This window comes from Apodemus sylvaticus, chromosome 1 (assembly GCF_947179515.1).
Source record: "Apodemus sylvaticus chromosome 1, mApoSyl1.1, whole genome shotgun sequence".
NCBI classification, from domain to species: Eukaryota; Metazoa; Chordata; class Mammalia; order Rodentia; family Muridae; genus Apodemus; species Apodemus sylvaticus.
Window position 1 is genome coordinate 30164567 of NC_067472.1, and position 8125 is coordinate 30172691.

Sequence of the window (8125 nt, forward strand, 5' to 3'; positions counted from 1 at the left end):
AAAATCTGACCAATAAAGGGAAATAATGAGACTAGAGGTAAGAAGTGCCTGAAATCATGTGAATAAAGTTATGAAGTTCAATAGAAATCCCTGAAGATCTGTTTAAGTGAAAAATCTGTTATGTAATGAAACCTGTTCTTCCACATTTGTCATGTATTGTCATTCTAATTTAGATTCTACTATTTTCAAACTTGAGAAATTAATCCCATAATTCTCCTGGCAGTAAAGGTACATGTGGTGGTTGCCACAGGATTGTATCAAACACATGAAATGATCTGGAGCCAGCTGACCCAACAGTAAGAAATTGAACACTCCCAAGAACAGAAAATCCCTGTCACAGAATCGAAAGCCTTGATCCATAGTTGTTTTGACATTGGTGTTGGCCAATAGGTGTTATGTCAGATCGTAGCGAGATTGTGGCCAATTTGAGAAAGAGATAAAGTTGAACTATCACCTAAGAACCCAGGCCCAACTTCTACAAGGATTAAAGAGATAACCTTTAAAGCATTATGTAACTTCCAGAACACAGGAGAACATTTTCATACTTTTGTAGTATGGAGCCTTTCAAAGTAAGTGTAAAATTCTGCAGTGAAAAGACTGTTGATTTAACTACATAAAAATCACAAGCACATGTAATTGCAACCTTGGCAGTGACTAAAATAAATTATTGGCAGATAAATAATAGATAACAATGATATCTATAAAATTCATCAAACAAACAAACAACCAAAAAACCCTATGCTTATTAACAGAGAGATTCACATATCAGTGGACAGATAAGGGTTATAATGGGCCAAAATGAATAAAGATGACTTAAAAACTTGGGTTTACATGTGATAATAATAATATTTTTATTATAACAATTATCACATGTAAAGCACAATAATAGCAAAATTACTACTATTATTAATAATAATAATTATTATTATTATTATTTTGGTTCTTTTGAGACAAGGTGTCTCTATGTAGCTCTAGTGGTTCTGGAACTTACTCTGTAGAGCAGACTGGTTCGGAACACAGAGATCTGTGTGTCTTGCCTCTCTAGTGCTGGGATTAAAGGCGCATGCTGTCACCACCATTACCAGCCTTACAGATGGCAACCTTTAGTGACCGAGTTAAAATGCTATTACTACTTGGCTGTAATGTGGAAAAAATTTAAATGATAAGTAAGAAGAATAAACAAGGCCAACATGAGCTAAATATGTATTACATGCTATGTTAAACATGACTTACTCTTATCCCCATAAGAATTCTGTGAAGTAGGTGTTAGCATTTCTATGATTAGTGGAGAAAGCAGAAAGCCCAGAAAGTCAAAAGTTAGTTGACATGACTAAGATGCCGTGAATAACAAGTAACAGATAGACAATCTGAAGCTAAATGCCCTAAGGTTCAGATCTGTGTCATTAATCACTACATTTTTCTGAATTGACTTATTTTCCTTATAAAAGAAGTGGTTGAGGCTTGGGGGAATTATAGACGTGCCTTGCTTCTGTCAGAGTATTGCTGTGATGAACACAGGATGCAGTAGGAAGCCAGAAAGGGCAGTTCTGTGTGTTTGCATTCTCCTCTACAGGGACGCATGGGTTCATCTAGAGCATGACGCAGTTCAGTCTCTGGTCTGGACTGGAAATACCTATTGCACTAATTCTGTTGATTAGGCCCAGTGGATTGTGGGATGGTGCACATGGACCAGGTCCTGACTTCCTTTGCTTGAGGTACAGTGTGAACATGTGGCCATTATCAGCCTTGTGTTAAAGCCTGGTCAGTTCTCATCCAAATTCTTCAGCAGAGTGTAGCACTTTCATGGTTTACCCTGGACTATATCATTTGGCGGGATGTGACATGACTTTGTATTTATTTTTATTTTTCAATTTGATTAAAGCATTACGTTTCTTCCATAGTTCTTTAGCTCTTCTAGACTATAGAAAGTCAGACAGAAAGAAGTCAACTATGGACCGCATGACTGATGAGATAGTGTGATGTTGAGTCGTTGAATCTGCAGAACTTTGTACAACACTAAATATACTGCTCTGAGAGTGGAGTCTTGCCCTCTCTGATCAGTTGTACTTGTGAGTCGCCGTGTGGTTGCTGGGAATTGAACTCAGGACCTCTGGAAGAACAATCAGTGTTCTTAACCACTGAGCCATCTCTCCAGCCGGTTAGTTGTACCTATCATCCTCCTTCCTTACCCTGCCTCTTGCTCTTATTCTTGCTGCAGCTCTTTGATGATTATCATGGCTAAGAAGTTACTGATAGCATTTCATTATTTTTGGAGAGTAATGTTGAAAGGCACAAGTTTCTAAAGAAACAGCTTTTGCAAAGATGTTTTGGGCCATTAATTACTATGTTTATTGCTTGTTCATGCTTAAAATCCAAATGTCATCTGATTTGAAATCATTTGGGGTCTTACCTAGAGTAACTTGAGCTAACCAACCCTAAATACTGAGAAACTGCATAAAATATCTACAGAAAAAGAAAACTGCATGGGAGAATCACTGGAGCTATACTTAGACTTTATTGGAGAAAAATAACAAACAGATATCCCATAGACATGATATTTTGTATATGTTTTATACACACATACGCATAAATGTATGAATGAATGTATGTATTCACTTATTCATTCATTCAAATTTGTTTTAAGTCCGGGCATTAAAGCATGCACAGTGAAGAGGAAATATATTTTTAATTTTTATTTAACTTTCTTATTATGCCAAAATGTTTTTGTTTTACCTAAGGCACAATCTAATTCCAAAAAGTTACCAGAATTCTTGAAAAAAATTAAACATAATCAGATGGTGAATTGATCATTTTTGCAAAACAATCCTGATACGTAGATTTGCTTTCTTTTTTACTTTTCTTTCTTTCTTTCTTTCTTTCTTTCTTTCTTTCTTTCTTTCTTTCTTTCTTTCTTTCTTTCTTTCTTCCTTCCTTCCTTCCTTCCTTCCTTCCTTCCTTCCTTCCTTCCTTCCTTCCTTCCTTTCTTTCTTCTCTTTCTTTCTTTCTCTTTCTTTCTTTCTTTCTTTCTTTCTTTTCTTTCTTTCTTTCTTTCTTTCTTTTCTTTTGTCTTTCTTTCTTTCTTTTTCTTTCTTTAGTACAAAGTTTATGTAATTAGAATATTCATTTTTACTTAAAAATCTGTTTAAAAATTTTATAGTCTGTGGTCCACTGGAAATGTTAGGTAATAGTCTCATTAATTAGGTATTATAGAAGCAGGCTTTTTATGCTTCAAAACATTTCACCACTTTTCTGTTCCCCCCAAATTTCTGTTTGAAATTTCCTTTAGGTATCAAAGAGAAGGTCGTTAAATCCCTTGGATTTAGCTTGAAACTAAATCATACAAGGGAAAGAAAAGAAGAGGAAGCATTGACTTCTCCCTATCTCAGAGCAGGACGCTTGAGATGTAATTGTGTTCTTGAAGGTTAGAAAGTACCATTTGCAACATGGAATCTCACTTTGCTCTTCTTTTATCTTATTCTCAGAAACAACTCTGACAGTTGAAACTATAGAACAATTACCTTTATAATCTTTTTTTCAGGACATGTGTGTCCTGTGCCTGCAATCTGGCCTTCCTTATCATCTATTATTACCTTTGTGGTCTCCTGTGTAAATGCTACTATACCCACCTGTCTTCCTCTATGTATGTCTACATTACAGGCTACGATTCACATATAAGCAAGATTGTGTGTTCCCTTTCTTGTCCACTTCCCTGCAACTATTCCAATTCATTATCTCCACAACTGAATAATAATCAATTTTGCCCAATGTAGCCTCTCAGATTATTCTAGACATAATTTGTTCTGCTTTACATAATTTTATAGTTGTGCTGCATGATATTAAAACCCAGAGTCTCTCATCCAATAATGATTATTATTCATGATTATGACGTCATCTTTCTCGATTGACTGGTACTTGAGTGCTGCAATTCTGCCACTTAACACTTTTCAAACTTGGGTCAAGTTAAGGAAGCTGTTTCTTCATTCTGAGTTTGAGTTAGAGATGCCTTCTCTATAGAGGAACAGTCACAATTCATCAGTCTCCTGAACAGTCACATTCAGGAGAGTAGGACTATGCAGTGTGGAGCGTGACAAAAAATGGTATTCAGTGTTTACTTGATCTTTATCTTTTTAGTGACGGGGGCTCTTTCATCTGACAAATGAACAATATTGTAACTTAAAAGAGAATAGAATAATTTTCCTGCCTTTAGGAACCTACCAGTTTACCATAGTTAACAGGGATACAGTTTTTTATGAAAAACTGCAAAAAAGGTTGATCATTTAATCTCAGTTTGCAAGCTTTAGAGACAGTTCTACGACCTCTTTGATTTTAGATAATCATCTTCGCATGCAACGCTGCACTTAGAAGAAAGATAAACTTATATGAGGAGGTGCTGGCACATGTAATCACACCAATGCTGAGTATGTGTTGCTATAAACAACCCCAACTTCTTCAAGGTTGAGTTCAGCATCCAGATTCAACAAAGAATGGCATCCACATATCACTTGTGACAGGAGGATCAGTCTTGCGTACTTTTCACAAGAATAATCAGCTGCTAACAAATGTGGGGATAGAAATGGAGTAGAGATTGCTCAGGGCAGTGTCTAGGACTGTTGGAACCAGACAAGCTGCTAGAATTCTTGGTCATGGAAGGGCACCTCTACATCTCACATAGAAGGAAACATTTTCTTGTGGATACTGGTCTGTAATCCTTTCGATGTAGTCTTAATGATCCACTTAACCACCCCTCCACCCTATCTTCTACATTAAGTTTGTTCTGGGGAATAATCTTCATGAAATTTCTATACTTGTGCAGGGGATTTGGGGACAAGATAATGTATTTAATGCCTGCATTTTTGTCACACTAACATTAGATGACTAACAGTCATCTTTTTTAAACAATCACCTGAAGTTTTACAAGTGGCTTTGAGTGCTTTTGGTTTTTATAGCTGTAACTATGACAATAGCAAAGCCTGAGAGATTTGTACTCTACTGCAAAGATTCATCTTTTTACTTTGCTAGCTTTAATGATAACTGAAGTCATTCTATAACAAAACCAACCAACCAACCAACCAACCAACCAACCAACCAACCAACCAACCAAACAAACAAACAAACAAAAAACCTGGAGGTTCTGTCAGTGATAGAGAATACTTATCCCTTGGGAAAACAGGCACAGAACTGGGGTCCTGGGGAGCCAAGCTCACATTTGCAAACTGGAGGTGAGTATTCTATCAATTCTCAGCCTTCTTATTGTATCCTAAAAACTACTCTCAGTGCTTCATCTCATGGTCCACCTCTCTTCTAACCATTTTCTTCTTCTAAAGTATTGTATTGTCAACATAGAACTGTGATAAGAATCATGGCTGTACAATCTAAGGTTGGCATACCCTTGCTTATATTATCTTAAGCAGTTCACATATAAATTCTGATCTCCTTTGAAAAATAACCTTAATTTTAGTAGAAGTTAAGTAATTGACCCAGCCAGTTGGTCGAGCTAGGCTATGAATCTAGGGATTCTCAGACTAAAAATTTCTGTTTTAACATAATATTTCCTTCTGCCATGTCAACACCATATATTATTGGACTTTATCTAATCTTTTGAAATTCTGAGATAATAAATGAGTAATATTATTATAAAACATATTTAATTCTATGTGTTATTTCTGTAAGGTAAGTAAAAATGAGTTTGTAGACATTACAGGTTGTTTTAATTTAAATTTTATATTTATGAGTATTTTGAATGCATGTATATTTGCACACTATGTGAGAGCATGGTGTCCATATAGCCTGCATCCTAACATTTGCAGAGAACCAGGCTGAATTAGAGATGTGTACAGTGGATGGTAATGCAAAGCGATGGCCCACTAGAAGACTAGAGTTTTGAATTTTGATTACTATTTTTAAAAAGACATTTTCTATTCTTGGGGCATCCTCTTAGTTCTTCTCTGTCAAGAGATCTCAATCTCCTTCCCATTCCAAGCTGCAATAGTTTTTAGAATCACCAATCTGCTCTTAGTTTACAAGCTGGGGAATGTGGTGTGGTTTGTTCTTCATGTTCCTAAGCCTTAGTTTCTTTTGGAAAAATGATATAGTAATAGTATCTATTTTGCAGAAGGATTAAACCATTTCACTAAAGTGCCTGGCATGTGGAAGAGCTATGGGAGTATGTTGAAGTTAACTTATTATTAATACCACTATTCTCATAATTACAGCTCGCACGCTGTAATTGGTTAGGAGTAAATGTCTGCATCCTGCTGGAAGTGTGTGTGTGTGGGGGGGGAGGGTGCTGCTATGTGGCTTCAAGAAAGAGGATTAGAAGATTCTTCTGCCAGCATTGTTCATTCCCCCATGGTATCAGATTTAGATTCCTGACTTCCAGAAAAAATAATCAGAAGCAATAGGGTTTGAGTACATCTAATAAGCCTGTTTGTTTCACGCTAACAGCCCCAGGGGTGTAGATGAGTGCTATGCAGAAGCCCAATAAAACAGGGAAAGTGGGGATCACTAACACTGCTAGAAACAAAACAACTGCATTTGTCTGTAGTGCTTTGCTCTCCCCCAACTGTCTGTTAGGAGATTTTATGACTGTCTGTGCTTCCATGTCTCCCACTGCATTCTTCCATAGATACTGAATGGTTCAGTTTGTTTTAGGCCTGCTTTTCTCTGGAGCCTCTTTGGAACTGGCTTTTCATTCACCTTGATGTACCTTTATTGCTTCATTTAGCCTCTGACTGATTGATAAGTCAGTTGATATCTGCTAGAATAGCTGAAGACCTGTGAATCAGAAGTGTTCTGCATAAATGGGTAACATTTTCTTTAACCACCCTGAAACCCTGGAATGATGAATCATAACTCATTTACTTTAAACCAGAACGTACTAAAATGAGCACGAAGAAGTTTGACATTCTCAGGCATGAAATACTTTAAAAACTTTTGCTTGTTCCTGCTACTTGCGGAAGCAGTAGGATGCTAAAGAACAGCGCCATCCAGTGTGGGATGCTTTTTCAGGAATTGCTGGTTAGTAAGCCTGTAGAAAGTCTCCTCAAACCTTACAGGTTCCTATCTTTAATCTTGGTTGTCCACCAGAGCTAGATGATAAGAGTCTATTTCTGATGACACCACACACATTGATTGTAAGATATATATATATCTTACACAAATCAAGCTGGAATTGAACTAGATACTTCTATTCTGCTGTATAGCTTGAAAGGGTCGAAAACTGCTACTTAGACTACTAGGGGAGAAAATATATCAATGGTCTTACTCAGTTACCCACTGAATTAGCTATTATATCAACCTATTAAATATGTGCACATATGCATTTGTTACAGAACTAACTGAGCACTCTCAGGATGTAATGTGAGGCCTGCTCTGCAAGAAAGAATTTATGCTTGGTATTGTAAACTTGGTTAAAAATCACATTTAGAGAGGTCATAGATCCTAGAGGCCAACTTACTACTGATCTTTAGAGAGATAGGCATACCACTAAACTGCCTTATGAATATGTATATTTATGTACATAGACAAATGTTCTTCTTGGTTCTACGGAGAGACACTTCTCTCTTCCATGAATAGCAGTGAATGAAGAGACTCATGACTACCCAAGATTTTAAGAATGATAGGTTGAAGGTTCATGCCTAAACATACGCTTATATGACTACCTCTGTGGCTCAGGGAGCATTCTGGAAGAAGGCATAGAAAGAATATAGAAGCCAGAATATAGGGAGAAGAACTGCAAAATCCTATTCTCTGGAAATGACATGGCCACTGTAATCACGAAGTCACAGTAGCTACAGTTACTTGCACTAGGCATTCATAAGACAAGCTTTGCCAATAATCAGTTATGGATGGGGATGAAGCTCACAGGGCCTTATTCCTTGCTTCTGAACTGATGGATTTGGGGAGAGTGGGAACCACTATTTTCAGCTGTGCACCCATTGCTCAGCCCACTAGGCTCCAATGGTTATTTCCAAACTCAGCATCGTAATAACTGTCTAGTGGGCAGACTCAGTGGGTCACAAACAAAAGTGACTTGAATATGACAAAAAGATTATCAGTACAAGGATGAAAGGGACAAAAGGGGGTAGGGACAATGAAGGAGTTGGAGGAAGGATAGTCAACACTA